Source organism: Myotis brandtii, unplaced genomic scaffold (genome assembly GCF_000412655.1).
Source record: "Myotis brandtii unplaced genomic scaffold, ASM41265v1 scaffold5, whole genome shotgun sequence".
In the NCBI taxonomy this organism is placed as follows: Eukaryota; Metazoa; Chordata; class Mammalia; order Chiroptera; family Vespertilionidae; genus Myotis; species Myotis brandtii.
In genome coordinates, this window is record NW_005369060.1 from 508,888 (window position 1) to 530,798 (window position 21,911).

General features: G+C 35.1%; 1 protein-coding gene across 3 annotated transcripts in view; it reads left to right on the plus strand.

Moving 5' to 3' along the window:
- The window catches only part of MDGA2 (MAM domain containing glycosylphosphatidylinositol anchor 2), a 528,724-nt gene that overhangs the window by 260,701 nt on the left and 246,112 nt on the right, over positions 1-21,911 (plus strand). The window lies entirely within an intron of this gene.

The window sequence follows — 21,911 nt, forward strand, 5'->3', positions numbered from 1 at the left end:
ACCTCTTCATTTTTGAGGAGCAAAAAATGTAATAGAATATGATAGGATTCCCAATCTGATATATTTATATGCTAAAGTTGTTAACAGAAGCATAATTTTGCATATAATGATCAAAAGCACGGGAACAATAATTGGCAAGTGGCTAAATCATGCAAATAATGAGAAGAATTAATGAGCGCAAATAATTAAAAATTTAAATTTAGCAATAAATTCATAGTTTTCTCTTTCCTAATTGGCTATGTCTTAATTGCAGGCACTGTGAAATAAAAATATGTTAATGGATTGTATCTTTCCAGTGATAATTTAGGAACTGTTCATAGCTACCAGTTAATAGGATATAGCATTGTGGGTAACTCAATCATGTTATTTAAGGAACACATCATTTACAAATATAAGCTCAAAATAGTAGTCCTTTACCTAATAAACTCTGGTATGTGTGAATGTTATAATTTTTTAAAAGCACTTTGTGTCCAAATTCTCTGCCTACTTTCCCTGACCTTGTAGTGAAATAACTCAAAAGAGCAAACAGTGTGTAAGCTTAGAGATTGCATTAATGCATGGGTAATATATTTTTATAAAATGTTTTTGTGGAACAATATTTAAAATATAACTTGTCTTGAAAATATTATAATTTTATGAGTTTGATACATACAGATATCTTTTCAGTAAGTGGTTATGTGCTTCTGTTTCATGGTCTATAGATTAAAGACAATCCTATATAATAAAGAGGTAATATGCAAATTGACCCTCACCCTGTCATGCCATCACAACATGGCTGTGCCACAGTGGAAGCAGGGTTCCCGTAATGAGCCGTAATGAGCGATCAGCAGGGATCTGAGGATGGGTGGAGCCAGGCCCGGGCAGAGGACTTGAGGCTGCACTCACCCCCCACCTGGTGGGGCTTGATGGGGGACCTCAGGCCACGCCCCCCACCCTGGCACTGGGCCGGGGGACCTCACGTTGTGCCCCCTGCCCCAGTGCTGAGCCCGGGGACCTGAGGGTGCACTGGGGAACCTGAGCCTGGCCCCCTGCCTGGCACTGGGCTGGGTGACCTGAGGCTGCACTCCCCGCCCAGCGGGGCTTGACGGGGGACCTGAGGCTGTGACCCCACCTGGCAGGGCTTGACTGGGGAGTTGAGGCTGTGCCCCCCACCTGGTGGGGCTTAATGGGGGACCTGAGGCTGAGCCCCCTGCCTGGCGCTGGGCTGGAGGAACTGAGGATATGCCACCCACCTGGAGGGGCTTGACGGCTTGGGGCCAGCTGGGTCTGAGTCTTGCAAGATTTTGAGGTGCATGCGGGAGGGCAGACACTTGACTCTGTGTCCCACGCATGCCCCAGACTCTGAGAGGAGAAAGATTTTCATATACATTTTACTAATTTTCTTTCATCTCTGACACTTCTATTATTTCCTCTAATTCCCTTTTAATGTACATGAATTTCGTGCACCAGGCCACTAGACTATATAATAAAAGGCTAAGCGACCTTTACGGTGGAACGACCAGAATGACCGGTCACTATGATGTGCACTGACCACCAGGGAGCAGATGCTCAATGCAGGAGTGCCGCTCATCCAGAAGCTGGGTGCATGGCTGGCCAGTGCAGCAGCAGTGGCAGGAGCCTCTTCTGCCTCCACAGCAGTGCTAAGAAGCAGCGAGCATGCAGGTGGTAAGGAGTGAGGGGCCCGGGACTGTGAGTGGGCACAGGCCAGGCTGAGGGATCACCCCCCAGTGCAAGAATTTTGTGCACTGGGCCTCTAGTATAGTATATAAGATCTGAAAATGAACCTTTGAGAATGTATATGTTTAAGGAATACAACCATTTTCTCTTTGAAGTAAAACTATTCCAAAGCCTGTGTAAAAAATACATTTTACTAATTTTCTTTCATCTCTGACACTTCTATTATTTCCTCTAATTCCCTTTTAATGTACATGAATTTCGTGCACCAGGCCACTAGACTATATAATAAAAGGCTAAGCGACCTTTACGGTGGAACGACCAGAATGACCGGTCACTATGATGTGCACTGACCACCAGGGAGCAGATGCTCAATGCAGGAGTGCCGCTCATCCAGAAGCTGGGTGCATGGCTGGCCAGTGCAGCAGCAGTGGCAGGAGCCTCTTCTGCCTCCACAGCAGTGCTAAGAAGCAGCGAGCATGCAGGTGGTAAGGAGTGAGGGGCCCGGGACTGTGAGTGGGCACAGGCCAGGCTGAGGGATCACCCCCCAGTGCAAGAATTTTGTGCACTGGGCCTCTAGTATAGTATATAAGATCTGAAAATGAACCTTTGAGAATGTATATGTTTAAGGAATACAACCATTTTCTCTTTGAAGTAAAACTATTCCAAAGCCTGTGTAAAAAAAAAAAAAAAAAGTCTGATCTTGTGTCCCCAAAACACTGGTGGCTATATAAATATAACAGTCATCTCTTCAACTATAATCATTAAATTAAACTAAGTGCAATATAAATTATTGTTTCTACTCTTGGTCTCTAGCATGTTCAGTTTTGTTTTAGAATTACATTTTCTTCCTTATGTGTGATACAGAGACCAGGTTTCTTCATTCTAATTTATTGAATTCTAGGTAAACTGCAAATACAATTTAGAGAGAAACAACAGCTGACCCAAGTAACAGTACATTTGACAGCATTCATTTTTGGTTAGCATAACCTGAAACTACTTCTTCTCATCATTCTTACTGAAATTTAAATTCAGTGAATGTTTTCTACAGTAAAACTGAGGGCAAAGGGACAGATCATTTGGCTGTCCAAACTTTATTACCAACATAAAAATAGTGCTATCAGAAATTATCTATTTTTCATATTTGATTTGTTTGCATGCAAAGGGACAGATCATCTGGCTGTCCAAACTTTAGTACCAACATAAAAATACTGTCAGAAATTATCTATTTTTCATATTTGATTTGTTTGCATTTCAATATTATTTGGTGCCACCTTCTCAAATAAAGTTCAGATGAAGGTATACTTTATATAAACATATTTCCATGCTGACATACTCTGTTATCTAAAAGGCAGAAGTAGTGTAATTTCATCAATGCTTGAATTCTTCTCAATTTAGCAAATAGGAATCGAGGTCAGAATTAAATGTGTATCTTAGTTCTTTGGAGTTGTTAGTAGGTTGTGCATCTCTTAATCTATTAATGATACATTTTAATGCATTTTAAAAAATAATGTATTATCCTACTGTGTTCTGTTAAATTGACCCAAACAATTGATAAATTACAGAAGTTTTTTTTTTTAATTAAGAAAAGATAAAGTAACTCTTAAAGTTCAGAAAGGTCTCTTCTTGGGTGCCAAATGCTGATCAAATATTAGTGACTGCCTTTAGAACTATTTTCTAAATGATTTTGAGGTGCTATCCAGGCTGGATAGTAGTGTTAGCATGAACGTATGATAATAGCCATAGATAAATGAAGAAGTAAGAATGCAAATGTCTCATATTTGCCATGCTGGTGTCAACATTATTTTTCCCTAACACTTACTTTTAAAATGTTATTTTCATTTCCTCAGGGAAAAATATGTGAATGAAGTTATCTAAGGTTTTACCTCAATTTTCCTCAAAATTTGAGAGGGAATAAATAGATACATAGGTTGTGGGCTGTGCTATCCTAACATGTAAGTTGGATTTATATTTTAAATATTTGATATGGATGTCTTCTTTTATATGTTGCCATCCTAAGGTACTTGTGTCATCAACGCCCTTAGCTAATGTAGGGTAAGCTAGTGTCAGCAAGGAGTTTAAAGCTCCACAGCTTTAATGGGAGGCTGTCTGCTTGGCTGACTGCTGAAGCATATTGCTTTGTAGTTAACTGTAGATATAGATTAGTTGTCCTGTGGTTACTTGTCAGGGATTATGATCTTGAAGTTTTTGCTGTTCAATACCTTTCAGAATCTTAATTCAGAATATCATATATATGGAGGAGTTCATGTATGATGTGTTTTTCAACTATTCCTTTGGGTGTGCAGTTCTCGTCCTGAGGCATGAATCAGAATCTTTGGTGTAGCCTGAAAATGCAGATCCCCAACTCTACCATGAAGTACCTTATTTGGAACCACTGGAGATGTGGCTAAGTCACTGTGATTCTGATGCTGACTTTTAGCTGAGAACCACTGGCCTCAGTGCTCTAAGACCTGTCCCTAATTGACATATCATCCCATATTGCCTCATGGCTCACCTGTTAAAGTCTCTTTGCTGAATTCCCGTTGGCCTGATGCTTTAGCCTCTACTGAGCAACTTTTAAAAATAAATTAATGTTACCCCAATAAATTCCGTTAAAATGACATTATGCATGTAGTTTAACTAAGCAGGACCAAAGGAATTCAATACAAATTATAACACAAATAAATACACTTACCAACAATAAACAATAAATAAATAAATAAATAAATTGCCTTCCCAAAATTGTTTCCTGTTTGTTGTAAGAAAATATTCAAAGACATTGTCCACTGCTCTAAACTGTACCCTTTTTCTGAGGGTCAGGGAAATGGCTGTACTTCTTTTATACTCTTGAGATACTGTCAATTTTATCACTGGCCATGTTTTTTTTATTATTTGGCTGCTAGAATATTTCATATGTAACCTCTGACTTGCTTTTATCAAATACATATATACGTGTTTATTGTATTTTTTGTTTACTTCAGGCTTTGTCTTATTTTCATGACTTATTTTATTATTGTTTCTTTGGCCCTTTTTTTGCAAGATGCAATATATGAATAATAAATGTTGAAAGTTCCTTAAATTATTAGAATATGGCAAGGTATAAATTTATGAACAGCAGCCTCTGACTTATGTTAAGCCCTATTGCATAGAGTGTGCAAAGTAATGTCACACATATACAAAAGGACCCAACTAAGAATTGAGATAAAACAAAAGAAAATCAAAATATAACAAAAATACAACATAAAAATAGAGACCACAACTGCATCTTATAAAGTTCATGTATATACTTTATAAAAGAGAAAGAGTAGCAAATTAGGAAAGGCATAAAGTTGTTGCACTAAGTCTACAATGATTGTTGGAAATAAGAGCCGATAGTAATAAACAAAGTAGGAGAAACCAAAAAGAAACTGACAAAGACTAAAAATGCATGCCTGTCTGTAACCATTTAGTGAAGAAAAAAATAGTAGTTTGTAATAATCAGAAGATACCTAGTCACTAGCTATTCGGTAAATTGATGATGATTTTCAAATCAAATTTTCGAGAAAATACACAACCCTGTTCCAATTCCATGTGAAATATATTTTTAGAGTTAACACTTTTATGAAGCTTAATTTTTAAAAATTGTGGCCTTAAAATTACATATTTTCAATTGTATAGAAAAACCTATTCACAAATCCAAAATATTTTTTCTGAGTTTCCATCTGGATGAGTTTTAACTTTGCTGTAAGCAAAACTGTTTATCTGTTTTAAAAAAAAAAGTGAGTGGAATTTTGCAGTATGTTCAGAAAGAAACATTTTTCAGATCAACCAAATTTCAATACTCTATTTTGACACCAAAATGAACCAAATCATAGGAGGCTAATGCATTGCTCCATCACCAGCTCAAAGGGGTGGGTTCAGGAGAATTAATTTTGAGAGACAGTCTTTGGAATAATAGCTTCATAAAATTCTCATTGATGTGTTTCCAAATTGTGGACCTCCAAAGAAAGCTGTTCGGTTCAAATAGTATGCTCTCAAAGATGTATTTTTCTTATTAAATTATATTTACAGAAAAGATAGGAAGGGCAGACAGTCATTTAAGATGTTTAGAAACATAGTGCTCAGTGGGTACCATTATATAAATATATACTGTTTTGTGTTGGTCTCCATGTATTGATAGTGATGCTATTAGGGCACTCACCTGGACCCATACTGTAGTTATGCCCTCCTAAGCACGTTTTGTTCAATGATGAACAGCATATGTGACAGTGGTGTACCATATAGGTAGGTGTGTAGTAGGCTATACGATCTAGGTTTGTGTAAGTGCACTCTGATGTTCCCATAATGATGAAATCACCTATGGACATATTTCTCAGAACATATTCCAGTCTTAAGCAGCACATGACTGTACTTATGGCAAACCCCCATAGATATTTCCCTTTTTGGATCTAAGGTTATTGCTAGACTGCCCCTGTAGCTATTATGATTATAAAACACACCTCAGCAGCAAGTATTAGGGAACTTTGAAAAAACAAGGCTTAGTATTCACAAGTCCTAGAGGGTACATGGCACACAGGACCACACAGCCAGGTCACGGATAAAGAGAAAGAATGAGGATGGACCTGGGGTTCTGCCTTTATTGGACTTGAGGGTGGGGTGTCTGGGGTTTCATTGGTCCACTCTTTATGAATGAATTTAAAATGTAAGAGTGAGAATTAAGGCAGGGGAAGGGAAAAGCAGTGAGTCAAAGGGTCAGTTATCAAGGTTAACCTGAGCTTTCCAAAAAGTACTCTATGGACGGGGCAACTTGACTCTATCTAGTTGTGTAGCTGGGGATGTGATTTTTCAAGGTGGATGCTTTTGAAGTGGCAATTAAAAGGTTAATATCAGGTACTTGCTAGTACACTATAGACACGCACCTATAATAAAAGCTAGTTGCCAAGCACACACTTACACTCTATAGACACGCACATATACATGTATGCACACACATGCACATATACATATGTTGAAATCTATTCCACTCTGATAAAACATGGCATGCTACTTCCAGCAGCCCCTCATATATACATCTTCATGTGACCTGACTGAGATTTCACGGTTATATGGGGCCACATATATGAGGAAAAATGGAAGTAAACTGTATCATAAGAAATAACTTTTATTTTAAATTATAAATAATTTTTCATATCGATGGAAAATATTACATGTGGCACATATTATATGGCTACATACTTAGGATTTTTAAAAAATTCAAAATATCTAAAGAATTACCATTACAGAGTATTAATGGTTTTTATTTCCTTCCTGTACTATGTTTCAGAATGACAGATTATTTACAATAAATCAATATTCTACAACAAAATTTTATAAGACTTGAGTAGTTCAGAAAGGGCCTGTGGTATTTGTCAGGCAGCATCCCTAATTGGTGTCCACTTGTGAAAGAAAGATCCATCTATTTGCTTGGCAAATATGAGTAAAGTCAGTTTTCCTGTTTAGTTTCAGTTGCAAAGTAATTTTTTTGTATTTTATATTAGTATTTGATAATAATTTTTCTATCATTGATGATTTTAATAGGGCCATGATAATTCAATTTAGTTTAATATAAAGAGAATGATATAGAAATTTCAAACGTAAACTCCATTGTTTTCTTGGGGATACTCTGGTATTTAAATCTATGGTTGTAAAAAACAATAAACCAGTTACTTTTAAAATTAATTTATTAAACAACTAATTGAAATAAGAAAATATAATTGACAAAATTGACTACATTTGTTTTGAGTGATGATTAAATGGCAACAATTAATATGATAACTACTTGGAAATAGCTTCAGATATGTTCCCAATGAATGACAAATTTTGTTTGCCATCTTATTTGTTCTTTCATGTCACCAACCTAAGTGTATTAACAGATACCAGGTGGAAGACAGTATGCTAAGGAAAAGAGCAATATGAAGAACCTCTATGTTTATGATGCTCTAAGGTCAGAGAATAAAAAATGCTTATCCTGGCCGGTGTTGCTCAGTGGTTGCGCATCAAGCTATGAATCAGGAGATCATGGTTCAATTCCCAGTCGGGGCACATGCCAGGGTTGCAGGCTCGATCCCCAGTGTGGGGTGTGTAAGAGGCAGCCCATCAATGATTCTCTCTCATCATTGATGTTTCTATCTCTCTCTCCCTCTCTCTTCCTCTCTGAAATCAATCTATACACACACACACACACATATATATATTTAAGAGAAAAAGACAGGAGAAAATTGATGGTGTGTAATATTCCATACAGAGCTAGAGCTGAGATCAGGAACACATTTTAAGAGTTTAGCCCTGACAAAAAGACAGGAGGAGAGTAGAGATGAATGATTAAAAGCATAGAGAAATACATTGTGTGGAATCATGAAGGGATTTGCTAGAGTTAGTGAAAGTGAAGTAGGACCTATTATTGGTACAGTAAAAATCTATGTTCCATATCCTTTGATGGTACCACTCTCTGGAGTGACCTTTCACCATCTCCAACCTTCTGTCTTTCCTTTTTTCCCTCGTTTTCAGGTTTTTCCTGCCCCTAGTCTTTTTTGTTTTTACTGTTTGTTTTAATGTTTTTAAAGTATTCTATTTCATAATACCTAGTACACTTAATTCTTTATTGCACTGTAAATGCAATTATTTATCTCTATGCTTTTCTGCACCACTAGGCTTTTCATTCTGGTAGCTTTGGTAACAAACATAGTGGTGGATATGCTGTCAGAGCTCAGGGAAACATTGCATAGAAAACAGCTGACATCTACTGTGTGCTTGCACTATGTGGGCATCAGCATTCTCAGAGATTCATAGATCAACTTTATTATCATCTTCATTTTGCAGATTTGGGAGACTGATTAAATTGCACAAGGTCACACAGCTAATAAATGGTCAAATCATATTACAATCCAGACAATCTGACTTCAGAAAACTTATGCTTCATTGTTATCTATAGTGACTCTCCAAGAAGTCATTGACACTCAGAAGAAAGTTGATGGGCTATGAATCTCTCAATGAAAATTATGAACATTTTTTTAGATTTTCCCTAAATGAGGGTTGGTTATATTTTAATACTTTGAGAGTTAGAATTTCATAGGTAAATAGGGTTACTTTAAGGCACTTAATGTTGACCATTCTTAACATCTTTATTATTTTCTGAATAAATCTAGAAATAAGTGTTTTGTGGAACTTCCTTCAGGCTCTGGCTATATTTAAGGTTAAGCTGTGTTAGGTCAATTTATACTATTTTATAATTGATACTTATGAACTGTTTATTAATAATATTTCAAGTGTTATAATCAGGATAAAAAAAATCTTCCGAGGGCCTTGTAAAGTAAAAAGATATCTTGTGGACACTCTTCCACATGTTCTTTAATAACTGAGTAGTCCTTCTGGGTGAGCTAATGGTCAGCCTCACTCCCTCTGCCTCTTTTCCAGAGGATGAAAGGTTAACCATGTAGCCTCAAGTTTGAGACAGTGGCTCTCGAACTTAAGGCTACATCAGAATCACCTAAGGGACTTGTTAAAAAGAAGATGGCTAAGACCTACCCCAAGAATTGTAGATTTAGTTTGAAATGGTACCAAGAACTTGCACTTTTTACATGTTCCAAGGCTATGCTGCTGTTGTTGCTCCAGTGTTCACACTTGGAAAACTACTGCTCTAAATTATAAATGTTATATTTTTCATTTAAATTTTTGTTTTGTGTAAATTTATCTTTGTTGTTTAAAGTACTACAGATGTCCCTTTTTTCCTTACATTGACCCTCACAATCCTGCTCCCTGCAAGAAGCCTTCACTTCACTATTGTCAGTGTCCATGGTTAATTCTTTGGTTAATCTCTTCCTTTGCCTCCCCCCAGACTCCTTCCCTCTGAGATCCTTCAGTCTGTTCCATGCTTCCAAGTCTCTGGATCTATATCGATTACTGACCTTATCATCTAATCATTTCCTTTACGAAGGAGTTCAGATCACCTCTTCCAAAGCAAAAGTCATTGTTTCCTTCAAATGTGTCCTAACACTGGATTGGCTTATATCCAACAACTCTCTAAGTAATGTGATCAGTTAATTTAGCATTAGATATATTGTGGAACCATTTTTTTTTCTTAAGGTATACATAAGTAGTGTTTTCACAAATGTTGGTACAATGTAGATCTCCTACCTTATCTCTGTCCACAGGTATTTCTCTCTCTTCTTCTTTATATAGTGTGTGTTCTGCTTTGGTTTTCTCTTTCCTAAGAGTATTTGATTCTTTATTTGTGTCAGTTAACACTTAGAGTATACATTTCCACATAACCTTGAACACATTGCACACCCCACCAACAGGATCTCCCTGAGTCATTCTCATAGAATATACACTCATTTTTTCTCCTGCTAAATACTTACCAAGACACTATCTTTGGATTTATCTTTGAATTGAGCCTGAATACCTGTGGACTGGGACCATACCCCTTTGGTTCCTATATAAAGTTGCTGTAATTAACTCACTTTGAGGAACATATCAACAACTAGTCTTGTGAATTACATTGTTATGATCACCATAAGGATGTGGCTAAAAATGCTATTCATTGTATGTCTCATTTATGCAAGTTCAGAAGATAAATTCCATTCAGATCTTTGAACCAGGAATATTTATTTTGTTTTGTTTGAGGATTGGAGTATTTTTAACTCACATATGACATATGAAATTAGTTCTCTTTTTGCCTTTGTTGCTGTAAAAATCAGAGTCAATTTATGGCCTGACTACCAATTGTACAGGATGTGAAAACATTTCTGTACCAGCATCATTTGACCTTATCTCATTTGATTTTTCTGCCACAATTTTCTCATTTTAAAAAAAGGTGGGAAAGCTATAATACGTACTTCTAAAATGTGTTTTAAAGTATCCTAGAGTAAGGTAGGGATTTACTTTTATAAATGGAAATATTATACTTGTTTTTATAATGCATTAACTTAATTTAGTTTTAGAGTCAGTCTTTTTCATACCTCATTTAGCTGTACTGTCATCTGTTGGGTAACCCACAAATCCAGATCCTTGTCCTGTGGTCTATTATCAGAAACTCTAGAGCTAGTAGGCATTAAATATTAAATAGGCTTTACCATTTTGGAGGAAGAATAGTTTTAAAAAGGGTTTAAATTAATCTTTTTAACTCAAATACTCATGTGACATTTCATCTTTAAGCAGCATACTATTGTGTGTGTGTGTGTGTGTGTGTGTGTGTGTCCAGGTATGTGTGTGTCCTGTGCTGTAATCATAAGCATTATTTCCTTTGGTGTTTGAAACTGTAGCAGCAGATTTCCTAGATTGATCCTACTTTCACTTATTTCAATAATGCACAATACAAAATGCAACTGTGTGAAAGGAAAATTGCACCAGACATTACAAAACAGCAAGGAAGACTCTATTCAAGACTTGAAATAGGGATCAAGATCATTGCAATCAAGGAGGAAGATTAACTGAAATTCCACTGAATCAAGAGGCAGAAGGATTTTTAAATGCTGGGTAAAGTAATGAAAACATACTGGAACATGTCTGTGGGGGAGGTTAGTCAATATGATGAAGACAACTGTGCTTGCTAAGTGATCTTTTCACATTTCAAAGTTAGGCTCTTTCTCTCTGATAGAGGCTGGGAGATGGGTCCACTATCTCCTTCAATTATTACTTTCTAAAGTGATGGCTCACAGGTTCTCCAGAAAGACATTTATCACAGTATTCTGGCTTCAGAAAATTTACATCTCAAAGGGACAGAGACAGCATTATAAATGCAAGTTTTCTAAAAGTAAATACTATCAGAAAAGGAAGGTCAGAAGCATAGAGTTAGGAAAAAACCTGTCTAACACTGAGTCGTGCTGAGGGGAATGTTTAGTTAGTCTTAGTGGTATTGATGCTTCAGCTTCTCATAAGGTAAGATAGTTAGGATAATTTATATAATTTCTCAGTGAATACAGACATTTTTATGTGATCATTAAATATACATAGGCTATTTTCTTTGCTCTTTAACATATTAAGGATGTACTATTTTCAAAAAGACTTCAAAAGAACTATATTTAGCACAGGTCTGTCTAAGCTGCAGGCCATGTTATAGCTATTTCTACTCCTAGGTATTTAAAAACTAATAAAGAAATATAATTTACCCTGGACACATTCTCATTTCTCATAGTGAATGGTATTATTAAATTTGATAGAAAAAGTGAGCTTAACATACCTATTAATTTTAATTTCATATGACCAGTAAAGGTACTGATTAATATTCTCCTATTTAAATAATTGGTGCTAAGATATTATGCTATGTCAAATACCATTTACATAGTAGCCACATTATGAAAATGCTTATTTTTATTTATGACATTATATAGACTCTTTAATAATTCATGAGCAGATAATATTTTCTCCTTACCTAAGATAGGGCTGAAATGATAATAATGGCAAAATAATAATGATGATGACAATGATATTTTAGTCCACTCTTCTCATTTTTCAAGGATGGGCTTACATAAAAAGCAAAATTTGTGCCCATCTAAAAGATCCTTTCTTATTTTAATTTCAACCCAAAATACTTATCTGTGGTTATTCTATTAAACAGGGACATTTAAGACAATTGGAATTCAACCATTCCCTGCTTAGACAATTTGAATTGTTGTAATTATCTTTGAGTATATTCACAAACTAAATAAAGACTTGATACTTTATGGATCGGCTCTAGATTTAAGCCTAAGATTGACCTGTGGCAGAGCCACAAACAAGTCCCAGTTTAGAGGGCAGAGCCCTCTTAGCTTAATTAGGCTTAACTTTATAGCCCTCCCTAGTTCCTTCCTGGGTAGCTAAAGGGCTGTGGGAGGTGCAGCAAGTGCTGCCAAAACAAGTGAAACTCACAAGAACATTGTAACTATGTTGACCACTACCTTGTTTTTCTCTGATTATAAAACAAAGCCTCAGCTTGCTGGCTGGATTCTTCTCTGTGGCCTCATCCAGGCACAGGAGATCCACTGAGCCCCAAATATTCTCTTTGTCTGTCTTGTCTTTAATCTTTCGCTGGGCTCCCTCAGGATCACTGAACCCTTGGCTGTGCTGGCTCGGCACAGATACTTCATAATTAGATAGAACCCCAACTTCTTTTAAGCATCTAGTTCTGCATTCAGATTATCAGGGGCACCATTTTACATTAGTTTTCGGAAATGGGTGCAATGATGTTTTTGTTGTTGCTCTTGAATTTTTAACAACTTTCATTCAGACTATAGATTGGCAATTGGAGTTGTTAAATAAAGGAATACTAGTAATATATATATTAATGTTATTTCTTTAAATTTAAATGTTCATGGATCTGGTCAGAATGTTTTGTGTTTTAAGAAACAAACAAACAGAAACAAACAAACAAAGCTCTCATTTTCCCAAACATAGGCAGCAAAATGGAAGGCAGATTAAGGAAAACCCCCATGGTCTGCAATTATGGCAAAGTAATTTATAAAAATATTTTCCTTATCAACAAATACTGACTTTGCACTTTTTGAATGACAGAATTCAAATGAACTAGAGAACTAGAAAAAGTCATGACAACTGAGATGCAAATGAGCTAAGTAAACTGATTTATTTATTTTCGTAAATATTATCTCATATTTTACCAGTTATAAGAATCAGTATAAAAGAGATTTTCAAGAAGGAGAGAATCTATAAAGTGATATGAAATGCAGATTTTAAGTGATATAAAAATGGAGAAAAACTGGAAATATCATTGTGTTCATTGGTTAAGAAGTAATTGCTAACCTTTGAAACTTTAATGCGAGAATAGTACCAGTGAAAAACCAGTGTGTAAACTGTCCAAATTCATGAGTTCATGATACAACAGGGGAGGCAACTGGTGTTTCACTATATTTTTTAAAGATAAATATATGCTACAAATAGTTTGAAGCATTATTAGAGTTAAGAAAAATGTTCTAAGTTTAGATGCAACCTAAACAATTTTCTACTCTGAAAGTAAATATTATTTAAAAGAGAAAATATTTAAATTTCAAAAGAATGCAGAGCATCAGTATATAGTGAGAGAGGCTGACAGATGGAAGAATAATTTTGGAAATAAGAAAGTCCACAGCTTTTGAGACAGAAAATAAGGAAAACAAGAAAAGCAAAAAAAGATTTTTCGTTTCAGTTAGTCTCATTACTAGTATTTTCACTGCTACACAATCAATGCCATAAATATTAAGGATGTACTATTTTCAAAAAGACTTCAAAAGAACTATATTTAGCACAGGTCTGTCTAAGCTGCAGGCCATGTTATAGCTATTTCTACTCCTAGGTATTTAAAAACTAATAAAGAAATATAATTTACCCTGGACACATTCTCATTTCTCATAGTGAATGGTATTATTAAATTTGATAGAAAAAGTGAGCTTAACATACCTATTAATTTTAATTTCATATGACCAGTAAAGGTACTGATTAATATTCTCCTATTTAAATAATTGGTGCTAAGATATTATGCTATGTCAAATACCATTTACATAGTAGCCACATTATGAAAATGCTTATTTTTATTTATGACATTATATAGACTCTTTAATAATTCATGAGCAGATAATATTTTCTCCTTACCTAAGATAGGGCTGAAATGATAATAATGGCAAAATAATAATGATGATGACAATGATATTTTAGTCCACTCTTCTCATTTTTCAAGGATGGGCTTACATAAAAAGCAAAATTTGTGCCCATCTAAAAGATCCTTTCTTATTTTAATTTCAACCCAAAATACTTATCTGTGGTTATTCTATTAAACAGGGACATTTAAGACAATTCGAATTCAACCATTCCCTGCTTAGACAATTTGAATTGTTGTAATTATCTTTGAGTATATTCACAAACTAAATAAAGACTTGATACTTTATGGATCGGCTCTAGATTTAAGCCTAAGATTGACCTGTGGCAGAGCCACAAACAAGTCCCAGTTTAGAGGGCAGAGCCCTCTTAGCTTAATTAGGCTTAACTTTATAGCCCTCCCTAGTTCCTTCCTGGGTAGCTAAAGGGCTGTGGGAGGTGCAGCAAGTGCTGCCAAAACAAGTGAAACTCACAAGAACATTGTAACTATGTTGACCACTACCTTGTTTTTCTCTGATTATAAAACAAAGCCTCAGCTTGCTGGCTGGATTCTTCTCTGTGGCCTCATCCAGGCACAGGAGATCCACTGAGCCCCAAATATTCTCTTTGTCTGTCTTGTCTTTAATCTTTCGCTGGGCTCCCTCAGGATCACTGAACCCTTGGCTGTGCTGGCTCGGCACAGATACTTCATAATTAGATAGAACCCCAACTTCTTTTAAGCATCTAGTTCTGCATTCAGATTATCAGGGGCACCATTTTACATTAGTTTTCGGAAATGGGTGCAATGATGTTTTTGTTGTTGCTCTTGAATTTTTAACAACTTTCATTCAGACTATAGATTGGCAATTGGAGTTGTTAAATAAAGGAAGTGAGTATGAGATAGCTAATAGTATATAAGGAAAAAAAGAGACCTCTATTCCTATCCATCCTGAAGCTTTAATACTACTCATAAAAACACTTTAAGAGCTGTTATATAACATAAGCTATAAATAAACATTATTCTTCTTTCTTCAAGCAACTAACAGCCTCTATCAATAATTGCAAATTACAGTGTATTTCTTTTCTATGCTATTTGCATATTTTAAAATGTGTATTTCAAAGTTATAAATTAAATTTTACAAAATGCTGCTTGTCTGGGAAAGGATACAGACACACTCTCCTTAGTGCAGAAAGGTGTATTAAATGGCTCTGAAATGTTTTATAGGTTCAGTGTGTTCTTAGGTGCATTTTAACTTAAATATCAAAATATTCTCCTGTTCAGTAGTTTTGAATCAAAAATTTTATTGTCATTGAAGAGTTGTATTTTGTCAATTATTTTGTAGTGCTCCTATGGAAATGTCTGAAATATCAAAAATGAAATTCAATATTAGAGTCTTTTCAATGATTCTCATCAACTGATACATTCTCTTACTTTATTCTGTGGGATTGTAGTACTGAAATATGTCCTACAAGTAAAGGGTTTTTGTAGATACTATCAGTCTCTGTAAGAGTATTGCAGTGTGCATGTTAGCATGTTCAAAACTCTGAAAAATTCTGCAGAAAAGCAAATTTTCACTCATATAGTCAATCCCCAACTTTCTTTAAACATGATACTCATAACCCTTTTCTGAAACAGGTTTTGGAAAATACTGTTTTAGATAGCTATGCTTAGATATGTTTTCTTCCTTTTGCATGAAATGCAGTCTCCTTTACAAAGCAGGACTGAGTAACAGTTACAGGACACATTTGAGAACTGATGTCCCTGGCAAATCATATGACTAAGACATTTAACAGCTGAGGTTTTTTTTCTTTTTTTCTTTACAGAATCCTCTTTTTCACATATATTCTCATATTAATACTTTGTTCAGCAAGTATCATTCTGCTCCCACACAACAAAGCCCATGAATCCTAGAGTATATCAAATCTCCTTTTTTTGCTATCCTATTTTCTATCATGGATCTCAGAACCTAAGATGACCAAACCAAACAAAAAAGGAGGACATATCAGACTGAATGGTATCAACAGGAATCCATAGAGTTAATGCTTTGAAATGTCAAATTTTATTAAATTTAACCCAAACTATTGAATATCAACTATAACAAGGTACTGGTTTAAGGATTTTGGATTATAAAGAAAACTGAGGCATGGCCTCACTCCCCAGGGGTCCACAATCTCTCTGAGAAGAAAGACAGGCATCTTATTATAACTGGACCATTTATATATACTATCCTTTACTATCTCTTAAGTTGCTTTACTGAAACAATGTATTTCCAACTGTTTATTCAATTGACATACAATTGGACTGGAAAATACTTCCACTCTAATATTTTTATTGTCTTTAACAGAGAACTAATGAATAGAAAATCAATTCTTATTTATCTGATTGAGCTAATATATATATATACACATATATGATCTTTCAGCAACATTTTGACAGTTTTCATGTCAACAAGAATCTTACTGAGATTGTAAGAAGTGGCGTGTTTGAAGATTTTTACTAATTTATCTACTTGGAATGGTGGTCAGCATTCACTCTGGGTCTCATCTTCTTTCTAAAAAGGATTCTTGGCCGAGGTTCAAAAGCTGACACCTGATATACCCGATCTCCAAAGAGAGGCTTTCTCATTAAATTTAGAAAATGTTAATGTCTTTTTGGTTCTATCTACACATTTTATTTTATCACGAAACTACTATGTGTTGTAGGGAGCATTTGACAATCAGTGAATTTTATACTCTTAAGTCTATAGCTACAGGCAACATACAATCTCACACTCTCCTTTTTGCCTTTATCTGCATTGAGTTTGTATTCCTAGAAGCCATAAGCCTAGGCTTCTCCAGAGCTAATCGTCTCTCCTTCAAGCATAAACTGAAGAAGTAATCTCATTTTAAATAAAGAAATTTTTTATCCAAGTTGTAGACATTTACAGGCAAAAATCCACTTTTATCTCTAGGGTAAGTTCAGCAGTAAACCCTACCTGGATCTTGGCAGCGGCCTTCCTTTTATACACAGGTTTCATTCTCCTCACACAGCACCTTTGTAAATCTCAAAGTAGAGGGACTTCAGTAAGTGCAATTTACAGTGTCCTCAAGAGTAACCTGTCTAGAGTGAATGTGGGCCAATTTGCATTCAGTTTCCCATTATTAAAAAAAATGGGGCTATAGGTTATATTGCAATGTTTTCTAAGTTGATTATCCAGAACAGAGGCTCAGTGTGATGCCAATTCTTTACATACTTTGCCAGACTAAACAAGTACCTTTTGAGGTCCATCTATCACAATTTATGACACATTAAGCTAAATCTAATGTTCTCTCAGGCTGGTGTTAGGGGATTTTCAATATTCAAACTAAGAAATTGCATTTGGGGAAAGGGATTTCTCCTCTCTTTTCCATAGAATTTCTTTAATTCTGTAGTCTTGTTATGTACTATTGTACTTCTCTTATACTCTGGGACTAATCGCAGCTTGATTTTAAGCATTTGAAATCTTAACTGGTAGTAGGAAATGGCTTTAAATTAACATTGCATGAACTACTATAAATTGTTCACTGAAAAAGAGAATGTTTAATTATAAATGAAGGAACCTGCTTCCCAGTTGATTAACTATATTAAACACTTTATATTTTCAAAGCTCTACACTACTGCTAATAAGCTATTTCTCACAATGGTCACAGAGGGAGCCTAATACTATAACCCCCTATTTTTATAATTGGTGCACTTGACCCAAAAAAAAAATAGATTGCCCATATTGGATCACATAGAAATGAAAAACTAGTATAAGGTTTCAAGTTCTTAATGTATCTGTGCCTAGTTTACAGAGTTATGTTCTTAGTTTTCTGAACAGCCAAAGTAAATTAGAAAATAATTTTAACTGTCCTCTGTTACTATAGGTACACGCACACAAACAGCACATGCTCCCCCCCCCCCCCCCACTTAGAATGTTACTGTTCTGTATACAAAACTGGATAGCTTATTATGGGATAGCATAAAACAAGCTGCAGCAGATGGTTATCCAGCCAAATGACCCGCGCTGCTTGTTCTGAGCTTCCTTGATCACTTGCAGGACTCATTTGTCCCTCTTCCCCTTTAGAATCTGTCATTTGAAAGACTAATATGATTGCCTTTGGCCAAATTATAAAATTATCTGACTCTGAGATCAACAAATGAGTTCATTCTTTAAAGCTCACTTGATTATATTGCTTTCTATAAAAATATAATTAAATCATACTTAATTTTATTCATTGATTGATTATTACATTTGTAATTTTAATATTTTTACTTTGAATTTTCAGTTATTTTTATGAATAAGACAGTCCATAATACAAAATATCGATATTAATTTTATGTTTTTTATTAATTTTATGCTTTGAATTGTTTAATAGTTTAAACCTAATTTGTGTGATGAGTTTCCAGGTTTCTCAATGTCAGTATCACCTTAATATGTAACTATGCCTAAAATAGGGCTAGAAAACATAACTGCCTAGTAAATCAATATTAGTCAACAATGGAAATTTCAGGGTTTTTTATTGTGTAATTACATGGCAGCTAACACATAACTTTGTAATTAAATTTATTCTAAATATGCTGGCATATGAAGCAATTGTTAAATTAGCATAGATTTTTTTTAACTTTAAAAATAATGAATTGCTTGTTTAAAAGTTTTTAGGTCTATCACTTCTCTATAGAAACAGGATAGAAAAGTTTTTTACCAAATCAAAGGAAACTCTTCATTTAAATGTTATAATGCTAACCAAAGTAAATGCTCCTTTAAATACTACTTTTAGATCTCTTTATAAAAGAAGAAAGATAATCTGCCTGGCTGGATGGTTCCATTGGTTGGAGTGTCTTCCCTACACCACAAGGTGATGGGTTTTGATTCCTGGTCAGGGCACATGTCCAGGTTTCAGGTTGGATCCCTACTGCCCTGGCGCATGTGGGAGGCAACTGATTGATGTTTCTCTCACATTTCTGTTTCTCTCTCTTTCTCACCCTTCTTCTCCCTAAAATCATTTTTTTTAAAAAGGATATTCTATGTGCTATAGAACTTCAATTACATTTGAATTATATATGCATAATATTATACACCAAATATAGTAGCCAGATAGAGATACTTTAGCACATTTCCCTTTCTACTAAAAATCATATTTTAGTGCCTATTAAAATATAAATATATGACTGTAGATAATACAATGCAATAATTTCTCCTAATTTTATCCTAGAGCCATTTACTAATAAAGATGTGATCAGGAACAACTAAGGTTCATAAATTGTATTTTATTGTGGAAACAAACAATATGACAATATGATTTAAATATTTGTCTTTTGGTGTTTTCATTAAGACTGAAGCCTTGTTCATTTTGTAAAGAATATTTTGGTGGACTCTTCTCTGAGATTCAGACTTATTCACACTTATAAAACATTTCACATCATGCAATGTGTAGTGTTTCTTGACATAAGTATCATAAATGTTAGGCAGATAAATTGGACTATAATCTGTGAGTACATAATTTGCAATATGTGAGGGACAGGGTTATATTTATTTTCTTTATCTCATGTAATAAATGTCTTGCCTAATGTCTATTCTTTTTTTATTATTATTGCTTAAAGTATTACAAAGGGTATTACATATGTGTCCTTTTTTTTTCCCGCCCTTGACAATCCCCTGGCCTCCCCTACCCACCAGTGTCTTATGTCCATTGGTTATGCTAATATGCATGCATACAAGTCCTTCGGTTGATCTCTTACCCCACTTCCTCCTGCCCCCCAACCCTCCTCGGCCTTCCCGCTGCAGTTTGACAATCTGTTTGAGGCAGCTCTGCCTCTGTATCTATTATTGTCCATAAGTTTATAATGGTCTTTATTATCCATGAATGAGTGAGATCATGTGGTATTTTTCCTTCATTGACTGGCTTATTTCACTTAACATAATGCTCTCCAGTTCCATCCATGCCGTTGCAAATGGTAAGAGTTCCTTCTTTAATGTCTATTCTTAAACAGGAACCCTATAAATATCTCTTGAACAAAAAGAAAAAAAGAAAGCAAGACAGAAAGGAAAGAAAAAAAGAAAGAAAGAAAAAAAGGAAGAAACAAAGAAAGACAGAAAGAAAGATTGTTTTTGATGTTTGTTTATTTCTCATTAAGATGTAAACAAGAAAGCAGATAAAATATTTGGGACTCTAGAGTAAATAATGTTAAAAGCAAATATTTCTAAGATTTAAAAAGTGTATTAATCTTCAGTGCATTCTTTCATAGTTTTATATATTTCCATGGTGTTTCCAGGCCTTTATTAGACCAACTGAGAAAAATCTGGTTAAATTCAGGAAAGGTATCCCAAAATACAATTAGAAGGCCTCCATTATTTGCAGGTTCTCTTTTTTGTCATTGTTGTTGTTAATTTTCACCTAAGGATATTTTTCACTGATTTTTAGAGAGTGGAAGGGAAAGAGAGAGAAATATCTATGTGAGAGAGACACATCGATTGGTTGCCTTCACACACATCCTGACCAGGGCTGGGGATAGACCTGCAACCGAGGTACATGCCCTTGACAGGAATCTAACCCAGGATACTTCAGTTCATAGGGCGATGCTCTTTCCACTGAGCCAAAGCCACAGGTTCTCTAAATTCACATCATTTTTACCATTGTCATTATATAGTTAGGTTTATTGGTTTATTGGTTAAGTTTATTTAGGTTAAATGAAAAATTATTATTCTGATAATCATGTTTCACTGCATGTGCCTCATATCATCATATATAGATGATGATGTTAAGAGAGAGGGAAATGGGTAGGATATTGGAAAAGAGAAAAGTGTGTGCAGAAGAGAACCACTGCCATAAAAAAGAGCAAACTGTATTCCTTATTGTGTCCCTAGTGTAACTCAAAGTTCAGAACTGGATCCCTCAGGAAACCAATAGATCTCCCCCAGAAGCCCTTGGTAGTCATCACTACTGACCCAGGCTGCGAGAACAGCACTGAAGTTGCCCCAGAAAGCACTGCTATAGGGATACAAACACAGCGGGCCTTCCAAGCCCCCTGCCAAGGTTCTTTTGGTCCCATGCACAAGAGACTCAGCAAACAGTTTCAATAAGAAAACATCTATGTAAGGTGGAAGAGAGCAGTGACAGCGATGTTTTGAAAAAAAATTCTTTTTTAACTCAGGTTATTTCAATATCTAAAAATGCTTCATGGTGTGAACTGACTTAATTCTTACAAATCTAGTTTTGGTCAGCATGTAGATTCAACTTTAGAAGAATTTTCTTTAATGTGACATTTGTGCAATATTTGAGTTGTTTACAAAGTGTCATAATTGAGGGATGAGATAAGTAATGAATTAGCTTATTAAATATTATTATTTTAAACTCTAATTCATCATTACTTTATCTAAACAGATTACATTGTTCAAAGTTCAATAGCAACGGTGTTTATGTATCATGTATAGATTTAAAGCATTTTCACATCACTGGAAAATATTATCCAATTGATGTTTGAGAGCCTTGTGATTCCAAGAACTGAAATCAGTATGTATGTGGAGAATTCCAAAGTAGCTTTGCTTGTTCTGCCAGCCTGTTACCAGATTGAATGATTGAATGGTTTAAAGTCTCTAAGTGACTTAGGTCTTTAGATTACTTCTAGATTATAAAGTTTTATTGATATGTACATTAATTGGAAATAATCAAGATATATA